At 44.4% G+C, this 21,780-nt stretch overlaps 1 protein-coding gene and 1 non-coding gene across 3 annotated transcripts in view; one reads left to right on the forward strand and one right to left on the reverse strand.

The window, feature by feature from the left end:
• Positions 1 to 21,780, forward strand: part of iqsec1b (IQ motif and Sec7 domain ArfGEF 1b) — a 434,251-nt gene that overhangs the window by 18,488 nt on the left and 393,983 nt on the right. The window lies entirely within an intron of this gene.
• Positions 13,055 to 13,183, reverse strand: LOC129704958 (U6atac minor spliceosomal RNA). Its single transcript, XR_008724833.1, has one exon. It is a non-coding gene; the product is annotated as a U6atac minor spliceosomal RNA (small nuclear RNA).

Genomic DNA, 21,780 nt, shown 5'->3' on the forward strand with positions numbered 1-21,780 from the left:
ATGATCGCCCGCAGGCCACGACCAATGACTCGGCTGATCCTTACGCCTCCTCCAGCAGGCGGGACTGTCGTCACCTGGATCCCAGTCCCAGATCCGGGCATGAGGTCTAGAGAAGGGTCCTAACTCGACTTTACCTATCCATGTTCTCCAGAGATGCTGCCTGACCTGCTGAGTTACTCGAGCACTTTGTGTCATTTTGTGTATTAACCAGCATCTGCAGTTCTTTCTTTCTACTATTAATGCAATGATTCTCTGACAGCTGGAAAGAAGCTGTGCTTGAATCTGGTGGCCCGTGCGTTCAAGCTTTTGCACCTCCTGGGTCAGGCCAATAACCCTGCACTTACATCAACTAGGACTTGACAATGGTGCCAAACTGGCGACTCTGTATACTGTCTTTACTGCTGCTATACACTTTAACTGTATCTGAGATACTTAAGATGTATCTAAGTGCTTATGTATTGTGAAACTTGTAGTGAACTGTATGCAAAAATGAATTTCACAGTAACTCGGTACATGTGATGAATAAAGTACCATGCCATCATGGGAGAAGGGAGCGGAGAGAATAACTGGTCTTTGATTATATTCTGCTTTCCTGACGTAGCATGAAGTATAGATGGAGTTAAGTGGGAGAGAAGCTAGTTTGCCTGTTGGACAAAGCTAGCTCCCTCTGCAACTCCTTGGTTTACTCATCCCTTCCCATACCCTCCCTAGGTACTTTCCACAGCAGGAGATGTAACACCTTTCCATTTACCTTCTCCCGTGCATCCATCCTGGGACCCCAACAGCCTCTTCAGGTGAGAGAGAGGTTCACATGTATCTCCTCTAATGTCATCTACTGCATTTGGTGCTCCCGATGTGGTCTCCTTTACATCGGTGACATCAAGCCTGGACGAGGCGACCATTTTGCCAAAGTCCTCGATCTGCCAAGGCCTGCTGGGTTTAATTTTAACTCTCCTTCCCATACTAACCTTTCGGATCTGGGCCTCTTCCATTGCCAGAGTGAGGCCACACACAAACTGGATGAACAGCCCCACATATTCTGTGTGGTTAGCTTACAATCCAATGGTATGAACATTGAATTCTCTAATTTTAGGTAACTAACATACAACACCCACACCCCCATTAAACCTACTCACCTTTTTATCCCCCTCTCTTCCTTGTGTGGCACCCGTATGCACAGCCATTTCTCCCTTTCCACCTATATTGCTTCCTCCAGTTTAACATTTCATGCCTATTATATCCATATCTCTTATCTCTGGCCTTTGGCCAATCGTCTTCCAAGCACAAACGCTTCTCTCCTGTGTCCTCCTTTCACTTGCCAGGCTTTGCCTTGCCCCTCCCTGTCTTCCAACTTTCTTCCCCCCCCCCCCCCCCCCCCCCCCCCCCCCCCCCCCCATCAAGTATGAAAAAGTATCTTGATATGCAACACTGCCTATCCACGTTGTCCAGAGATACTACCTGACCTGTAGAGTTATTTTTGTAAATCAGCATCTGCAGTTCTTTGTCTACATATTTACCCAAACTTGGTGACACAGATAGACAGGTAGGTGAAGAAGGCATATGACATGCTTGCCTTCATTGGATGGGGCATTGAGTACAAGAGTTGAGACTGCATGTTATGACTGTCAAGGATGATGCTGAGACTGCACTGGAATATAACATTAGGTAGGATGTGATTAAGTTGGGGAGGATGCCGAAAAATTTCACAAGAATGTCAGGCTGTGACTTTTCCCTGGAGTGAAGGAGGCTGAGGAATAACTGCTGATGTTTATAAAATCATGAGGGCATAAATCAGGTGGATGATCACTGTCATTTTTTTCCCTGGGAAGAGCAGTCTAAAACCAGAGGACATAGATTTAAGGCAAGAGGGAAAAAAAAAAATCACAGGGAACCTGCGGGACAACTTTTCACACAAATGGTTGGGTGTGTATGGAATGAGCTGCCAGACTAAATACAGGCTAAATGTATTATCAATTGCATTTTGACAAGTACAGAGGTCTCTGGGAACTGATGGATTTAATGCCAGTATCTTAAAAGAAGAAGGGAGCTGATGTTTTGGTTTTATTTTTCAAAAAAATCCGAGATTGAAGCAAACTTCCAGTAAATTGATAAATGACAAAAAAGCTAGCAAATTGGTAAACCATAGGTCACAGTCCAATATTTGTCAACAGTAAAACAATAATGCTGCTCTTAACATTATCAGAGCTAGACTTTTTGAAAATTTAAGGTAATCAGGCAGTCACATGGTTTTATGAAACGGAAATCACATTTGGTCAATTGATTAGCATTCTTTTGAAGAACAAATGTGCTGTGAAGAAGGGGGTATTGATGAATGTAGCACATTAACATTCCCAGAGGAATTTGACAAATTTTGTGCATCAAAGGTTATTACAGAAAATAATAGCTTGTGCAGGTGGGAATAGTGGCAGAGATTTAAACCTGATAGCAAACAGGAAATGCAGCATACTAAATTGTTCCTTTCTTGCTTCACAAGATGTAGTAATGAATGGTGTGTTGGGCCCACAACGTAATTATTTGGAAGAACACATTGGTATAGTTGCTAAATTCACTGACGACAGAAGTTGAAAGGAGAGTAAATTACAGAGAAGTCAAAAGGAGGTGAGTTTGAGATGGAAATAGATTAAATGAATGGGCAAAGACATGCAAAATGGAGTACAATGCGAGTTGGAGACACAGAAAACTGCACATACTGTAATTATGAGAAAGTGGAGGAACTCGGTCAGACAGCATTTGTGGAGGAACTGGACATATGTCATTTCTGCTTGGAATCCTTTGGATTAATGGGGTGGGGGAAGAAAGCTGAAAAGAGTTGGGGTCTGGGACAAAAATGTGGCAAGTGATTGGTAGTTACAGGTGAGGGGGAGGGTGATTAGCAGATGGATGAAGTAAGTGACAAAGGTCAGATATTGAAATAGGAGGTGTGAAATGTAGATACGCAAGGTGAATATGGATGGAATTGATTTTGCAGATCAAATAACGCTTTCCTGTTTCATCACTGTCATGTCTGTCCATGGCCTTTTCTACTGCTATTGCGAGGCTAAATGCAAAATGGAGGAATAATATCTCTTATTCTGCTTGAGTAGCATGACGTGAAAATTCAGGAAACCCACAGCTCTGATGTTTTCCTCCCAAACACCCTTCCATCCAACTAGTGTGAAGAAGGGTCTCGAACCGAAACGTCACACATTCCTTCTCTCCAGAGATGCTGCCTGCCCTGCTGAGTTACTCCAGCTTTGTGTCATCTTTAATATTCTTCTCCCATTGTTTATATTTACTGTTCCCTCCCTGTCTGGTTTCACCTATCACCTACTGGCCTCTATTTCATCGTGCCTTCCTCTCTTACTAACATATGCAGTTGATCTCTCCTCTTCTCTTTGTGTGCCGAGTTCTTCCAGCATGCTGCGTTTTGCTTAAAGATGAGATGCTGTTACTTAAGCTTAAGATGGGCCTCGTGTAGCAGTGCAAGAAACCATAGTCGATAAATGCTGGAGTAACTCAGCGGGCCAGGCAGCATCTCTGCAGAAAAAGGATGGTTGATGTTTTGGTTCAGGCTTCTTCAAATCCGAACCTGAAAGGTCACCTATCTGTTTTCTCCAGAGATGCTGCCTGACCCGCTGAGTTACTCCAGCACTTTGTGTCTATCTTTGGTATAAATAAGCATCTGCAGTTCCTTTCTACACACAAGCTGTAGTCGCTGAGAGTAGCATTGGTAATGGGCCGTTCGTCTCAACTTGCCCATGCCAATCAAGATGCTCCATCTATGCTAGCCCCATCTGCCTGCGTTTGGTCCATATCCCCCTAAAGCTTTCCTATCCTTGTATCTGTGAAACCTCTTCTCTTACTGGGTCTGTTTTGCTTGGCATTCCAAGGCTTTCCCTTGTCATGGTTGACAGAGCCATTGACCCACATCTTGCATACTGCTCGCACTTCTTCTTGCTCTCTGAACAGAGCAAGGACAGATTTACCTTTTTTCTCTACCTCCAACATCCACATTCAGCTGATCATTCTTCGCAATGTTTGCCACTTTTAGTAAAGTTCTAGAAATAGATATACTTTGCTTTCCTTTTTCAGCATTCTGAAGGGATTGTTGATCTTGCAACTCCCTGGACTGTGTTTCCATTTGCATCAGCTATTCCCATTATAGCATTTTCTTCCTCAACCCCAGGAGATGCATCGTCTGTCCAATGCAATGATTCATAACACATTTCCATTCAAGTGTACCGCTTTCAGTGTTCAAATTGTAGCCTCTACATTGGACAAACAAGATGCAGATTGGATGACAACCTTTGCAGAACACTTGCATTTAGTTCATAGGGTGACTGTGCTTCCAGTTGCCTGTTACTTCTCTATCCCATGCCACCTCTATATGGAGCCTCCAGCACTGTTACAAAGAGGTCCAAAATAAAGTTGGGGGAACCATCGCACCTTCCTTCCTAGTGTATTGCAGACCAAATCTCACATGGGCTCAAGCCATGGGCCCAAGCAATGCCTGACTTTTTGTGAGACACATATAATAGTCCTTGTTTCAGTCTTTCTTGGGATCTGCTCCCTCAATAGTTTTCCAGACTCCTATCAAATTCAATTAGAAGTAATTTATTTTATTTGATGACATTGGACTGGCCAGTGGTACTGCTATATTGACTATTTTATTTTGGTCTTGGATGGAGGCTAGTGCAGTGGTGTGCTTCGCCTGTAGGATGTGGGAACTCGGCACGTTGTCCAGTGTCCTTGATGACTATCTCTCCATATCCTTGATATCCTGCAACTCTGCTCTTGCTCTTGCTCCCCCCATTTGTAACAAGGACAGAGTCCCCCTTGTCCTCATCTTCCACCCCATCAGCCGTTGCAACCAGCACATAACCCAACATTTTCACCGCCTCCAACGGGATCTCACTACTAGCCACATCTTCCCATCTCCATCCCTTTCTGCTTTCCGCAGAGACCATTCCCTCTGCAACTCTCTGGTCAACTCATCCCTTCCCACCACAGGTACTTTCCTCTGCAGGGGATGCAACATGTCCCTATACTTCCCCCTTGAACTCCGTCCAGGGACCCTGACAGTCTTTTTAGATGAGGCAATGGTTCACTTGCACCTCCTCCAACCTCATCTACTGTATCCGCTGTTCCAGGTGTGGACTCCTGTATATCGGCGAGACCAAGTGCAGGCTCGGTAATCGTTTTGCTGAACACCTCCGCTCAGTCCGCCTAAACCCATCTGATCACCCGGTTGCCCAACACTTTAACTCCCCCTCCCATTCCCACACTGCTCTTATTGTCCTGGGTCTCCTCCATTGTCAGAGTGAGGCCCAGCTCAAATTGGAGGAACAGTACCTCATATTTCGCTTGGGTAGCTTACACTCCAGCGGTATGAACATTGACTTCTCTAACTTCAAGTAGCCCTGGCTTTCCCTCTCTCTCCATCCCCTCCCCGTTCTCCGACCAGTCTTACTGTCTCCGACTACATTTTATCTCTGTTCCGCCCACTCCCTTCATCACTCTGAAGAAGGGTCTCATCCCGAAACGTTACCCTTTCCTTCTCTCCAGAGATGCTGCCTGTCCCGCTGAGTTACTCCAGCATTTTGTGTCTATCCCCGAGGACTACATCTGCAGGAGATGCGTCCAGATGCAGCTCCTTAATGACCACATCAGTGAACTGGAGCTGTAGCTGGATGAACTCCGGCTCGACTGGGAGAGTGAGAAAGTCATAGAGAGGTGGTCACACCTAAAGTGCAGGCAGAGAATAGATGGATGACCACCAGGAAAGGGAGAAGGCAGAGTGTTAAGGAATCCCTTGTGGCTATTCCCCTGCAAAATGGGTATAGCCTTTTGGATACTGTTGAGGGGGATGACTATTCAGGAGACTGCAGCAATAGCAGCAGCAGCCACATCTTTGACACTGGATCGGGCTCTGCGGCACAGCGGGGTTGGAAGATGTCAAGCATAGTGATAGCAGACTTGTTAGTTGGACAGATGGGAGATTCTGTGGCAGAAAACATGACTCCGGGATGGTCTGTTGCTTCCCTGGTGCCAGGGTCTGCGATGTCTTAGAGAGGCTGCAGAACATTCTCAAGGGGCAGGGTGAGTAGTCAGAAGACATAGTGCATGTCAGCACAAATGACATGGGCAGGAAATTGGAAGAGATCCTGCAGGGTGAATAGGAAGTTAGGCAAAAGGTTAAAATGTACGATCTTGTTAATCTCTGGATTACTACCCGTGTCACGTGTTAGCGAGAGTAGCAATAGTAGAATAGGACAGATGAATGCATGGCTGAGGAGTTGGTGCAAGGGTCAGGAATTCAAATTTTTGGAAAATTGCGATCTCTTTGGCAGAGAGGTTCTGTACAAGGTGGCATCAGACAGGGCTTGTGAAGATTATAAAGCAAGTTGCAAATAACTCAAGCAGGTGATTGGAAAGGCCAAAAAGGGCCATGCCATGGCATTGGCAACTAAAATTAAGGAAAATGCCTTTTTATACATATGTTAAGAACAAAAGGGAGACCAGAGAGAAGAAAGGATAAAGAATCTCGAGTCGGAGGATGTAGGTGAAGTGCTAAATTAGTACTTTGCATCTTTACAAGGACTTTGAGATCAGGGAGGAGAATACCGATGCACGGTGCCACAACGGTAGAGCTGTTGCTTTACAGCGCCAGTGAACCCAGGTTCCATCCTGACTACGGGTGCTATCTGTACGGAGTTTGTACATTCTCCCCATGACTTGCATGTGTTTTGCTCGTGGATCTCCAGTTTCCTCCCACACTCCAAAGATGTACAGGCTAATTGGCTTGGTATAATTGTAAATTGTCCTTAATGTGTGTCGGATAGAGTTGGTATGCAGGGATCGTTGGTCAGCACGGACTCGGTGTGCTGAAGGGCCTGTTTCCGCACTGTATCTTTAAACTAAACTAATACGGTTATGCTATGGCAATTTATGATCAAGAAGAAGGTGGTGCTGAGGCCCTCGACGTCTGATGGAATCTATTCCAGGTTATTAAGGGTGACTGAAGAGGAGATGGGTTCAATACATTGGAAATGTATGGATGAAGTTAAAGGGAAAGAGAGCACAGGAGAGGTTACTGAAGTCTTCAGAAGGTAATGGGACAGAAAGTTTAAAAAGGAATACATGTCTAAGATCAGGCCAAATTGGGACCAGTTTGAGAAGAGGGGTGATGAATACTGAATTAAAGGTGTTATATCTGGATGCGTGCAATATATGGAACAGTGGCTGAGCTTATAGAGCTGTTAGAAATTGGTAGGTACAACCTTGTGGGCATCACAAAGACATGACTACAGCAGGATCAGAGCTGGGAGCTGAACATCCAAGGATGTTCTGTCGAAAAGATGGGAGTTAAGTATGTTTTATTGTCATCTGTCTTGGAATGGTCAATGACATTCTTACAGCAGATATGTAAACATAGTTCTTTGTAAATACCATAATATAAAACAAAGATAGTACAATTGGTAGCAATGTTACAAAATTTTGAGATTTAAAAAATCAAGTCTGCAATTTATCCCATCAGATAAAGCATAACAATAAGTTTAATTTGACACCTAATTCACTTTCATATCTCAAGTAATAAAAAAGTTATGGCCATTTTCATACTCTGAAATTAGCATCTTGTTCCCTATTAATTTTCTATGGACATAACAAAAAAGTTGTGATCGTGGACAGTCAAAAGCCCATAACTTTCTTAAAAATTAAGAGAATTGAATGAAATTTTCAGTTATCATAGATTGAAGCATTCTGAAACAAATATAAAATAATCTTACTTGGATGACCTGAAATTAAAGCATATAATTAGTTAGTTACCCAATTGTAGCTAATTTCAATTTACAATTCCTAGATCTAAACATCTATCCATTTCTTAATAAATGATTAACATGTTTAAATAGCCCAAGTGTCCAAATAATATTCACAAATTATTTACAATAAAACATGATTTTTAAATCTCATTTACATCAATTTATAGGCCAAATGGAAGGAATTTAGTGTTCAATTGCTGTAAATTAAAGTCAATTTAAATCGGCTTTCTAGTGGGTTCCTGTGAACGCGCTGGTTTAGAACGTTCACATTGCGCTGGATTTGTGCCCTCAAGTGCCCAGAAAAATACTGCGGGATATAAAGAGCCCAAAATGAACTACTCGCTATAGAAAACTTTATAAACAGGTTTATATACAAGCCCCATTTAATGTAAAAATAAGGTACATACCTTTAATTGTTTGCTTTATAAAACCCTGGGGCTGCGAGAGGTTGCGGATTGAGAGAGTGATTTTTAACCTACTATAACTATTATACAAGGCCATAAAAACTAATAATACCTTTCAGCGATTTTCCGTTAATAATTTACAGCGATTTTCCGTTAATAATTTACTAGGCTGAACATTTTCGATTGCAACAGCCTAGTAAAAATCGCGTTTTAAACCCGCCCCCTCTAAACAGCGCCAAAATCGCGCACACGGGGTAGGGCAGATGCTCAGCCACGATTCAGGTAGGTTTTGTAACATACCTACAATTGGAAAAACAGGCAATAAATATAAACAATAAAAGACACAAAACACATAATACCCTGGGGGGGGCACAGTGCCAGAGACCCGAATTCGATGCTGACTTCCGGAACTCCCTGTGGCAGCATGTGTTTCCTTTAGATGCTCGGGTTTCCTCTCTCATTACCTCGATGTGCAAGTTTGTGGTTTGGTTGTGTTTTGCGTGTTGTGTGGGTTGCTGTTAGAGCCGCTGCCTCACAGTGCAGGGGGCCCGGGTTCGATCCTGGCCTTGGGTGCGCTCTGTGGTATCGTGGCTTTTCTCCGGCCCATCTGTATATCAATCTATAAACCCACTGAGGTAGTTCTCCTCTACACATTGTGATTTGTCCCTCATGTACCCAAGAACCATCAGGCTAGTAAACACTGCAACCTCTAATAAGCTCCAAACTCTCTAACAAAATACGTTTCTAACTCCAAACTCCTTATTACGGATTTTGGGGTTATCGCGGACCAAATCTGTTGTAGACGAGAGTTTGTTATTTCACGGAATGACCACCAGATGGATGGAGCACAGATGGGTGCGGGGAGGGGCACAATGGCGCAGGGAGAGGCACAGAGGGGGAGCGGGCAGCGCGTCAACCAAAGGACTGCATATTCAGCGGCTTCGATTAAGAGCTCGGGGGGTGAGGGGAAATGCAATACTCTGTTGCGCCAGGCTCCAGGGACAGGGAAAGGGCAGAGACAGTGAGAGGGGAGCTTGCTGTCTTTTGGAGCTGGGATTTCCGATTTGCAGCCTCTTTTTGAGACGGGGAGAGGACAAAGACAGGGAGAGGGATGCGGGTGGATGTGGACTCGAGGGAGGCCGCGGTCGGGCGGTCATGGACCTGAGGACCCTGAGCGAGGGTGGGGCTCGAGGGCAGAGACAGAGAAAGGGCTGCGGGCGGACGTGGACTCGAGGGAGGATGCGTGTGGGCGGTCATGGACCCGAGAACCCCGAGCGCCAGTCAAGTGGGGCCACGGCGAGCAGGAGGCGATAAAAGGACAGCGTCGGGGGGGGGATGACGTCACCCGCACCGTATGGAAAGCAGTGCAGAGCAGACTCATTGTGACATCATCAGCTCGATTATTTTCAAAGAAATTTCAGATTTGTGAACATTTCCATAAATAACTCGTGAAATAAAGCATGAATATTTGAGATAAGCCGATTTCTGAATCCACGGGATAAAACTCTACAGGAATATGTAAAAATATCACCGTTAGAGCATCGTTTTTCCTAGCAGATGGGATCACACCCCCCCCCCCCCCCCCCCCAAAGATCAGAGTTTTAAGTATATAGGATATGATTGAATCAAAATTTCACAATTCAGTGGTATTGATTTTCAGCGTTCCATACTGATATTTGAGAATACATGAGGTTGCATGCAAAATTCTAATTTTCAAAAATCCAGTTTCTGTGAAGGACATTCTATTGCATTTATGTGAGAAATACCGATTTCCCCCAACAAAATACTGATTTTCAGCCATCAAAATACAGAAATGCTCGCTGAAACTTGGCAGCTCTGCAATTATTTACAATCACATTGTGTTTGAGAATTCAAAATATGATTTGGAACTAGAATTTGTTATAATAGTATGACAGTAAAATAGTAAGATTAAACAAGAACTTACCAGTTTGATCTTTATTTTATGAGGAGTTACGGTGAGCGATTACGTGAAGAAGCCCCGCCAGTCCGCATGCGTGTCAATCTTCAAAGCAGCGGTGTGAAATCACAGATAACAGCAGTCTAAGTAACATAGTAAGACTTAGAGAAGACTAGAACTACCGAGTGATCTTTATGAGAGAGGGTAGGGAGCGGTGGGCACGAAATCGCTCATTGTAACTCCTCATAAAATAAAGATTAAACTTCGAACTGGTATGTTCTCGTTTAATCTTACTATTTTACTTCGGAGTCACGTGAGTGAGTGATTTTCAGCCATTTCAGAGGATTTCAAAGCTCTGATTTCATGCCGTGAGAAACAAGTCTACACAACCACAACTGCTTCATTGACAGATGAGGGAAACATTCATAATGAATAAATAACAGTAACTCCTCTCATCCGGGAGTAAACTAACCACTGAACCTAAAATAGAGCTGGCAAATACCCCTGGTCTGGCAATAAGTTATTCAGATAGGAAATGTTCAGAAAGTTCGTTTGTTCGACCATCCTGCAGTCACCAGGGTGTGGTCCAGCGGAACGTACATAACCTTTGCTGCTGATGTTGTTGCAGCCCTGGTGGAGTGAGACTCGAAAAATATCAGTATCTGCATGAGCCAAACCCTGTTTTAACCACCTGGAGTTGGTCTAAACCAATACCTTTTTAAAACGTTTTTGTAATTAACAAACATTGCTAGTTCAGAGCCTCTAAGGCTCTTTGTGACGTTGACGTATTGTTGTATATGTGTGACCATACACGAGTGAAGGTCCATGGGGTATGCCATGAAACTAGTTTGAGACCTCGCGTCTGCTCTGCTTAACTAAACATTAAAATATAATATTATTTGCAGATGTAACCATCCTGTCCAGTCACAATATGTAGTGACTGAACCCGTTGCGCTGAGACCAGCGCCATGAGGATAACTACCTTATGAGAGCCGAGCCAAAGCTAAGGATGTAGCTGGAGCTCCCTGAAGAAATAGTGTTAATACCACATCAATATCCCATACTGCCTTGTGCTTGTCCTGGGAGAACTTGTGTGAAAGACATCCTTTATAACTCGGTATCAGGGGGTGAAACCCGACAGAGTGGGTCCCTTTTGCTGCAGCAAATATGATGGGAAGGCACGTTGGGCACAGTTAATGGTCCTATAACTTAATCTATCGTCAAAGACCTATTTGAAACGAACTCCAAGACGTCAGTTATCTGTACTGTATTAGATGTAACATAAGTATTTAAACAAACGCTTCCCATCTCCTGAAGAGGAAATGTAATGCTTTCCTTTCTTGGTGCTATCCCTGCACTCTGCAGTGAGCACACACATGGATCGGTCTGACAACCGGAGCCGCACGAGCGGTCTACTCAGAATCTATGTCAATAAATTGATTCTATCATGCAGAGGCTGGTTTCCCGAGCCACAGGCTGAACCAGCAAGTTTTATGTTTAGAATAACCGTAAAAGGTTGTATTATTATTCCCGACAAAGCGGGAAGCATGGCTGCATAGGCCAGTCAGACAGAACGACAACCAAAAGTGGGATCTTGCTGACTTTATTGCAAGACCCAACTAATGAGGCAAAATGAAGGGAGACAAACATAACTTCTTTCTCCTTGTAGCGAGAATGTATCTTTTGCCACTGTTATCCCACATATTTTTGCAACCGGTAAATGAGCCTGGAAACAAACATATCGATTCGGTGTTCCATTGAGCCATAATTTCATTAAATGCTTTGTAATCCAACACCCATTTTGTGTTGTCATTGATTGTAGGTGATGATACTCCAGCGTAAAATTAGATTAGGTAAATTATTACAGGATATTCTGTCTTGATTGCACCCATGTGATTAACATACACCACCACATAGTGTATCAGCTTAACGTTGAGCATGCAGATAATGCATATTCACTCAATAACCCTTTCACCTCCAGAATGCACCTAGTGTTTATAGGTAGTTCATAACAATAACTGAATAATTGTTAACTGATGCAAATCTCCTCCGCCTCTGAACTAGATGGCACTCATAATTTTCCACCTTAGAGCCCCATCAGTTTATAATATAACTGAAATTTCACTGACCAGATTGCTGGGGCAATGCTTAATACTGTTCGTCCACCATAATGGCCTTGGTAGCTTCAGCTGGTAATAGTAATTATGCTATTGTGACAAGATTACTACTTTGCACGATGTAAGTTCCCCCACTTGCACAGTTGAATCACAGCTACTATATTGCCAATTATACTTGATGAGTAGAAGGCTGTTTTATCACAACAAGATTGTTTGAGACTCCTATTAATTCCAATCTCTTACCCCAGGGCGGAGTCACAGGCTAATTAATAGTTAAAGGTAAATCCCAATGTTGAAAAACTATAGTTGGTATCACCTTAATTTTCTTAAACATAGTTTGAGGCTGAAACAGTTGATTTTAGTAACATACAGCGTTAGAATATCCTCCAGACAAGACATAACAAATGTTTTTGAGCTCTGAGCAGTCCAAATGGGTTTTAGTATTCTGGTAAATAACCTGTGAAATGAATGTTAAACCATTTTGCAATGTTTTATCATTCCCTTTATCCAGATACATTTAGAATGACTCCCGTGATCTCTGTAAATGGGAGCATGGGGAGTCATAAGGAAGCATCCTAAGGAAATCAGATGTGAAGTTTCCTATTCTGAAAAATTTATACTGCACATGCAAGTTAAACGACATTCTGCATCTTTTCACAATGAACAGGCCACGCCTGCAAATTCCGTACCTGCTCGAGCAACAACTCTGGCCCGATTTCTGAGCCAATCCCGGCCACAATACTGAGCCTGCCTCTAAAGACAACTCTGGACCTAATTCTGAACTTGCCTGTAAAGATAATTCTGTGCTTGGAACCTTAGTATTGTGCAGCTTTACATGGTTAGATGCCACAACCATTTGTGTGTTGTAAGGCCACTAGGACCCCTTCCATCCTTATCAAGGGTAATGCTACTTTCATACAACACATTTTATCATTATCATTTGTACAAAAACAAGTCTAAATATTACCAACTTGTAGATGATCCCATATTTTTACTGAGCCGGACTTGGGTCTCGGATTGAAGACCTCTGCCCAGCTTTCATGCTGCACCAGCTTCAGTGAACTGCTTACTGCCAACGGAGGCACGGGGTGTGTTGTTGCCGCAATGATGAAGCTTTGCTCGTCGTTGGTACCTCGATTGGTCCGACAGATTTTGCTTCCTTATCCAGGTTTTACCTGTTGACTAGGTCTTACCTGAAGAGAAGATTCGGCAGCTGATCTTTAGTGTCACCCTTGATAGCGTTGTTCATTCCCGGCACTTATAGCATGAGGGGAACTCTGGCCCCTTCCGGCTATTCTGCCACCTTCATTTGCGAGGACTCCCTTGAATCCATACGCATGTGTTCCAGTACGTTCCACAGACATACTTTAGAATTTGAAGTCCGTTACACTGACCACTTGCACTCCCCTTCACAACGAGGGAGATTCGTCGACAGCCCTGAACAGGTGCTGCTGCAGGCTCCTGCCTCGTGGTATTGCCACCAGTTATACCTCCGATCTCGGAGTCAGATCAAAACTGACTCCGTGTGACTCCATGTGCTCATCTCCTCCAAGAGGGAGACATCATGCAGCCCTTCTATAGGTGCTGCTGCCAGAGGCTCCCGAGGAGACCCCCGGATATAAAGCTCCTCTTGCTGGAACATATCGTGATGGAGCATCCTCTCCATCAGGTGTTTCCAGACAGCCCTTCAACAGGTGTTGCTGCCACGGGCCCCCAAGGAGACCCCTGGATATAAAGCTCCTCTTGCTGGAGCATATCGTGCTGAAGCATCCTCTCCATCAGGAGCTCTTTCCAGACAGCCCTGATATGGTCCCGTGGCAGCAGCTCTGTTAAAGGGCTGTATGGGGAAGATCTGCTCCATGAAGAGCTTAAGGTAAAGGAACCTCTAGGAAATAGTGACCATCTATATATTACTAAAAGTTTGTTCTTGACCGGTTTTGGCGATCTGTGCTGCGATTTCCGAGAGAACGCCGCCACCTACGGCCGTCATTTTTGGCCACCTCGCTCAGAGCCCCCCTCCGCCACATGTGTGCCGAGGATTTTTCCAGTCGATGAAAAATGACAGAGATATTATGATTTTAAAAATTTTCACCCTCTCTCTCTCCTCCCCTCCAAAACCCACCCTCCCTCTTCTCCTCCTCGCCACCCCCTCTCCCCCCCTCTCTCCCTGCCCCCTCCCCCTCACCCTCCCCCCCCCCCCCCTCTCTAGATGTGACTGCAAGTTGGGGGCTATGCGTCAGTGGTTATGGGGTAAAAGGACAAATTAATAATATTAATATAATATCAAGGGGGGGGGGGGGGGTAATTAGCATGAGTGCGGGGGGGGGGGGGGGAGATAGTTAGTGTGTGTGACGCTGCATGCCGCCCGCCCCCCCCCCCCCCCCCCCCCCCCCCAACCGCACGTTGGGGGAACAGACCCAACGGGTCTGCACTTGGTCTAGTAATATGTTAAAATTCAACCTGCAGTTTGAAGGAAACATTAAATCAAATGAAGAAAGATTCTAAAGGGAGGAATAAGGTGATCATGGCTAACAGTATGATAGTAACAGAGAAGACATATAATATTGCAAAGATTAGCAAGAAGATAGAGGATTGGAAAGCTTTTAAAATCCAACTTGAGGTAACTAAAAGTAAAGGAAGAAAAGATAAAATATGAAAGTAAGTTAGCTAATAATACAAGAGGATACCAAAAGCTTCAGATATATGAAGAATAAAAGAGAGGCAAGAGTGGACATTGGGCCGCTGGGAAATGACGCTGGAGAAATAGTAATGGGTAATAAAGAAATGGCAAACGAATCAAATACGTTTTTGCCTCGGTCTTCACAGTGGTGGACACCAGCAACATGTCAGAAATTCAAGAGAATCAGGAAGCAGAAGTTAGTGGAATTGCTATTACTGTGGAGAAGGAGTTTGGGAAGCTAAAAAGACTGTAGGTGTATGTCACCTGGACCACTTGGACTCCATCCTAGGATCTGAAAGAGGTAGCTTTAGAGATTGTGTCGGCATGAGTAGTGATCTTTCAAGAATCACTACAGTTAGGAGAGGACCCAGAAGACACTAAAGTGGAATTCAAGAGGCTTTCAGATAGGTGCAGGAAATGGGGGGATATGGATGAGGCAGATGAGATTTGTTTAACTTTGCAATTTGTTTGGCATGGACATTTTGGGCCATAGGGCCTGGTCTTACACTGTACTGTTGTATGTTCCTTCCTGGTAGTTAGTTTCTGCCCGTACCTTCGATGTGATGACTTCACTAAATCTCTGCTCTCATTCTCCAGCTGCAGCTCGCGTTCACTCACGTGATCAGCCAGGAGCTGCAGCTGGATGCACTTCCCCACAGTTGTCATGTTTGGGCACACTGGAAATCTCTCTGACTTTCCACATTTTGCAGCAGGAGCATATCCTGGTCGGGGGGCGCTGTTCTGGCAGCAGCCATGTCAGCAGTGCGTCAGTTTTTTCAACTTTTTTTTATTTTTTAGTATGTTTTTAAAGTGTGTATTTAATGTTTTTTGTGTGGGGGGTGGTGTGGGGGACGAGGGGGAAACCGGTTCGGTCGCCTCCTCCATGGAGAGGCGACTTTTTCCAGGTCGCCTCCCCCGTGGCCTAACAACGAGGATCGGCGCGGCCTTTCCCGGAGACGTGCCCGGGGCTTCAGCGGCGGGCGCAGCGTGGACTCTCGGCGTGGAGCGGGTGAACCCTCGCTGGAGGGGAGCGCCCCGTTTCGCTGGCCTGGGGCAGCCGGCAGCCTGAAGTCGCAGCCTGAAGCCGCGGTCTGCAGAGCTCCAGCTGGTGCGACGTCTACAGCCCGGGATCCCTCGTGGGGGACCCGGGGGAGGAAGAAGCCATCACTGCCGGCCCGCGGCCAACTTCTACCGCGGGGCCAGCATGGACCTTACCATCACCCCTGGAGGGGTGCTTTGACCGCTGGCCCTGCAGTCTACGGTGCTTCTGGCTGCGGCGGGGACTTTAAATCTTGACCGCTGGCCTGTGGCCTACAACAATCTAAAGCCGCGGTCTCCGGTGAGGAAGAGCCGATCCTGGACTGACTCTGCACTCTGGTCCTGTCCACGGGGGGGGCGGGGGGGAATGGAGGAGGATTGGCCAAATTTTTGTGCCTTCCACCACAGTGATGAATGCTGTGGTGGATGTTTGTGTTACATTTTGTGTGTTCTTTATTATTGTATTGCTGCTGACAACCCAATCCTTGCCGGGTCACTGCTCGTGCGGTCGACCGGTAGGTGCAGAGAGTAGCTTTGAATGTTTGTCTCTTCGTTGATTGTGTCTCTTTCTTTTTTTTATTTTAAAAAGCTACTGTAATGCGCCCTTTTAAATTGCCCCTAGGGGATGAATAAAGTGCTTGATTGATTGATTGATTGATATCAGTGTAATAATGTAACTACCGTGTAGTCACATGGTAGCATCGTACATGGCAGCCGTGCCAACAGCCTGCCTTGTCTTTTTCTTCTTTTGCTGTATTTGGTTTGTGTTTACTGTGTTTACTTGTATGATTTTAGTGTACCTTTAATTTTTGTATTATGTGAGGGTGGGGTGTTGGGGGAAACCTGTTTTTAATCTATTTCCTTTATGGAGATGCGACGTTTTCATCATATCTCCGTCTGCACTGCGGCTTTAACATCGTGGAGCTGGCGGTCCCTTTGTTAGGGATCGACTGCGGGAGCTCCAACCGCAGGCGCTTCGACCGCCCTGATCGCGGGAGCTTACATCGACGACTGCGGGAGCTTCGATCTCCGCGACTGCGGACGTTTCGATTGAGGATTGATTGAAAATGAGGAAAGAAGGTATAAGTTATTTGCCTTCCATCACAGTGGGGAATGTGAGGTCGCTGAAAAAACAAAATGGACGTGCTCCCTGCGCTGGTGAGGACTCGGAGGACTCTGAGGGAGTGCTGTGAGTGCAGTGATCTTGGTGTTTTGCGGGGACATGACTCCGTGAGGACATCCTGGAGTTTAGTGCAAGAGTGGGCGGCTTTCTGACTGTTCGGGCAGATAGGGAATGCAGAGAGAGTGACAGCGGTCGGTACAACTCTGGTCACATCACAGTGAAGGAGCGTGTGTGGGGCGCGGACATTGAACTGATGGCTGTGGTTCTCCGCTTATGCTGTGTGCCCTGGGGATTCTTGCATATTGTTATGGTGGCCGCTTAAGTCTATATTTAATTTTTATGTGGTTATGTACCTTGTTGCTTTTTTGTATGACTGTTGGCAAATCAAATTTTGTATGTTTACATACTTGGCTAATAAATTAATTATAATACAATACAATAGCTGCCACTGCACTAAGACCAAAGTTGAATAACGAAAAAAGTCCTTTTCCTACCATCTTGCTCCACTCAGCCTCCGAGCTGAAGGCTCATTAGTCATTGCCCTCAACAAAGTACTTTGCCTCAGTATATAGCTTCTCCCAATATGCTGCTCTGTTAGTGCCTGCATTTTATACACCACTGGGAGCAGTCATTCCCAGACACTAACAGCTACTTTTTAAATCTCTCGTGCTGCTCTTCCTCTCAGCTGCTTACTTGACAGTGAAACTAACCTGGGCTCTCACCAAAAGCTGGTTTATAAATCTCACAAAGTGCTGAAAGAACTCCGTACGACCGACAGCATCTGTGGAGGGAATAGAGAGTGTGTAGGAAGGAACTGCAGATGCTGGTTTAAACTGAAGCTTGACACAAAAAGCTGGAGTAACTCAGCAGGACAGACAGCATCTCTGCAGAGAAGGAATGGGTGACGTTTCGGGTCGAGAGCCTTCCTATAGTGCGGTGCCATTTGGTCTGAAGAAGAGAGCAGACCTGAAACATAGCCTGTTCATTCCCTCCACGGAGCATGCCTGAATGTAGAGTTCCTCCAGAAATTTCTTTGCTCAAGATTCCAACATTGCAGTTCCTTGTGTCACCACTCAACAGTGAAACTGAAGTCGTTGTGAAACATGGGCCGCAGTGATTCAAGAGGATTGGCTTTATTGATCTTTATTGGTCTTTTGGACTATGGATGAAATACACTATGCCCTTAGACACCAGTAACCATTTGTCTGGAATGGGGAAACAAAATGTCAATTGATATTTTTGTCATGCTTTTTCAGATGCTCTCCCTGCATTATGATGCAATAGTATCAAATGTCCCCTTGTAAAATATCTCAAAGATTTCAATAAGGTTGGATGATAGGTGGAAGTTGGGAGGTAATTGTGAAGTGGAAGAGGGCCGTTATTACTACACATTTATTTTGCACTGATTTGTTTTGACTATCTTGAGGTTAGACTCACGAATTGGGCAAAGTACACAGTGGAAATCACCATTTTTCCCCTTCTTCCCATTACTGTTACCAAAAGCAGTACAAGTTTTTTTTGAGATCAATCAAATATAGTCGGCTTTGGTTCTCTGATAATTTTTGATGTCATGTTTACAATAGGTTAAAGATTTCTATGATTTGTACTTTGGTCAGTAACTGTTATCATGCAAAGTAGTTTGGCTGCTTTTTGTTTGAACTTGAACTTCTAATCTATTTTGCGTACATCTGTCTTGTTTCAATATATTATGAGTAACTGAAGCTCCTCCTAATCCTTTTCTAGCTTTGATCTTGGAAATTGTGGCACTGTATAATAACCCGGTACTTTTGGAATGATTACATGGTGTCAATGTTAAGCTGAAGTATGAAGTCACAAAGTGCTGGAGTAACTTAACGGGTCCGGCAGCATCTCTGGAGAACACGGATTGGTGGCGTTTCAGGTTGAGACCCTTCTTATAGCCTGAAGAAGGGTCCCAACCCAAAATTTCACCCATCCATGTTTTTTAGAGATACTGGCTGAGCCGCTGAGTTACTCCAGCACTTTTTGTCTTTTGTAAATCAGCATGTGCAGCTCCTTGCTTCTACATTAAGCTAAAGTAAGTTTCATTATGCACTATGCAAATGACCATACAAAAATGAGATCATTTGGCAATATGACCACACACTGGAGTTGAACCTCTGAAAGGTTAATGTATTCACTACTGCTTTGGATGTATCTATTTTGAGGGCATTTAAAAAGATCTCTGGACATTTGTGTTTAGATTTCTGTATACAAAAATGCTATGCTGATGCTTCTTTGTTGTACTGTGTGTGTGCTAACCTTGGATGACATTTTGGACAAAAGGTTCTAATATTATTTCAGATAATGGGTGTTGCTGTTGTTCCGATAAATGTTAGAAACAAACATTAAGTACGTGCAAAATCTGGATTAATTCTGTAAATGCATGACACTTATTGGCTATTTTACAAACACATTTAATGTGATAACAACACTGTGCAGATTAAAATATGTTTAAATATTTGGGTATGTTTATTTGGTAACATACCCAAATATTTAAATGTGCTAAAAATATCCCAACCTCCTCATCCTGTGTAGTACTTGATTTATAAATTACTTTAGTAGCTAAATAGAAAATAAAATGTCACTTTGAGTAATTGTGCTGTGACATGAAGGAACAATATAACTTGTCTTGTTAATATTTTGTTTCAAATTGAATATGAGTGTTCTGTGAAGTATTTTATGTAATCTAATAAAATGCAAATATTCTGGGGATCTGTATGATGTATTTTCTGGCAGTTAAGAGACTAGATAGATACATTAATAGGACATATAATTGGTTATTATTTATAAGGGTGCTTCATAATCACCATTTTGAATTTGAAATGTACTGTCAAATATTTTTTGAATTGTTTCAGAAATATAGAAATGTGGTTCCTTGCTTATAGCTCAGTGGTTGAGACCAGTGGTTCCACACCTCAAAAAAAAACTTCCTTAAATAGAATCCGAAATTTTCTGAAATTTTATGGTATTTCCTGAAATTTCCTGAATGAAATTTCCTGAACGCAACGTTCTTCGGCTTTGTGAGATAATCATCCACAGATTCATAACTTGCTTGTGTGAACTCTTGAAGTGTGGCGATATATGCGATGGTTGGTCTTTGGTTCAAGGTGGGAAACAATACCACCCACTTTTGCGTCATCTGCAAAGTTCCTTATCATGCCTTTTACATTCTCACCCAAATCATTGATATAAACCACAAACCCCAATGGGCCCATAACTGATCCCTGAGGCACACCACTAGTCCTAGGCCTTCAGTCTGAAAAACAACCTTCCGCCTTCACCCTCTGCTTCCTTCCATGAAGCCAATTTTCTATCTTGTCAGGTAGCTCTCCCTGGGCCCCATGTGATCTAATCTTCCAGAGCAGCCTACTGTGTGGACCCTTATCAAATGCCTTGAAGTCCATTTAGCTTCCCTTCCTATTCTCGTACTGACATTTCTGTCCTGGGCCGCCTTCTTTGCCAGGGCGAAGCCAAACACAAATTGGAGGAACAACACTTAATTTTGCTTGGGTAGCTTACAACCCAGCAGTATGAACATGGAAACCTTTAATTTTGGGTAACTTCTATATACTCCCCCCTTCTTGCACCCTAGTCGTATTACCAGTTCACAGTACTCCACATTGTTTTCCTTTCCTAGCCAGTAAAGGGCTTACCAAGCACCGTCCTGGCTGAGGTAATTTGTGGCTGGCCTTGACTGGTGCTGGTCTTTTCTCATCTCCAGCTCTTCACCCCGTACTTTCAGTTTGAAGAAGGGTCCCAACCTGAAACGTCACCTATTATTTTTCAGAGATGCTACCTGACCCGCTGTTAATTCAGCACTTTGTGTCTATCTTTTGGTATAAACCAGCATCTGCAGTTCCTTGTTTCTACATCTATGGCTTTGCACTCATCGACATTTTGTTTACTTCTTCAATATCTGACTATGAAGTGCCGTCCCTACTACCTGCCGAGGGAATTCACCTCAGCCATCCTGACAGCAGTCTACATCTCCACCCCCCCCCCCCCCCCCCCCCCCCCCCCCCCCCCCCCCCCCCCCCACGCAGACGTCAAACTTGCTCTGAATGAATTTACTCCACTACAATAGCCACGAGACAAAACACCCAAGCCCTGATCATTGTAACTGGAGATTTCAATTAAGCCAACCTCTGGGCGTACTACCAACATGTCGCTTGCCCACCAGGGGCCAGAACACCCCCGACCACTGCTACACATCAATAACCGCTCTGTTCCTCAGCCACATTTCGGGAAATCTGATCACCTAGCTGTGCTTCTGCTCCCTGCCTACAAACAACAATTGGAACAGGAGGATCCGGTACAGACAGTTGTTAAATGGACATCTTATGCAACTGTTTTGAGTCAGTGGACTTGTCCGTATTCGGGGATTCTACAGCTAACCTGAATGAGTACGCCACTGCCGTGACTGACTTCATCAGCAAGTGCGTGGAAGACTGTGCCGACGAAGCCGATCCAAGTGTTTCCCAGACATCAACCACGGATGAACAGCAAGGTACATTCACAAGTGAAGGCTAAGTCCGTTGCAAAAAGTCAAGTGATCCGGAGCAGTACAAGAAGGCCCACAATGATCTTCACAAAGCCATCAAGGATGTCAAGAGGCAATACCAGGACAAACCTGAGTGCCAGCATAATCACTCAGACACA

The sequence above is a fragment of the Leucoraja erinacea genome, chromosome 16 (genome assembly GCF_028641065.1).
Source record: "Leucoraja erinacea ecotype New England chromosome 16, Leri_hhj_1, whole genome shotgun sequence".
Taxonomy (NCBI): Eukaryota; Metazoa; Chordata; class Chondrichthyes; order Rajiformes; family Rajidae; genus Leucoraja; species Leucoraja erinaceus.